The following is a 537-nucleotide window of genomic DNA, read 5'->3' on the forward strand; positions in this document are numbered from 1 at the left end:
ACAAGTTCATGTTTTCTACATCAGTGTCCGTGACAACCAGCGGGGCCCCGTTTCTACACGAGAGCCCGGGTATTTACGTGAAGTGACCTGCAAGGCGGGAATCTTAATAATGGGAGGAGGTGTGGTACCCTTGCGGGAAACCCACATGGCTTTGGTTTTGGAGGTGTTGAGAGTGCAGCATTCCTGGATGGTAGAACAACATGCTCTGGTTGATTGGTATTTCTTTAAACCAATCAGTCTTCTTGGGGGGTATTAAGCGCCAGACGGAGCCACGGTGCCGCTGCAAAATAATCTAAAAGGAAGGAACTTGTTTTGTGTATGTATGAAACGTGTATGTTCAAAAATTGTTTACAGAAAACTCAGATTGGACAGATAGTCTAGCTAGCTGTCTGGATTTACCCTGCAGAGATCTGAGGACCAGGTAACCATAGTCCTCAGATTGGACAGATAGTCTAGCTAGCTGTCTGGATTTACCCTGCAGAGACCTGAGGACCAGGTAATTATAGTTCTCAGATTGGACAGATAGTCTAGCTAGCT

Source organism: Etheostoma spectabile, chromosome 17, assembly GCF_008692095.1.
Source record: "Etheostoma spectabile isolate EspeVRDwgs_2016 chromosome 17, UIUC_Espe_1.0, whole genome shotgun sequence".
In the NCBI taxonomy this organism is placed as follows: domain Eukaryota; kingdom Metazoa; phylum Chordata; class Actinopteri; order Perciformes; family Percidae; genus Etheostoma; species Etheostoma spectabile.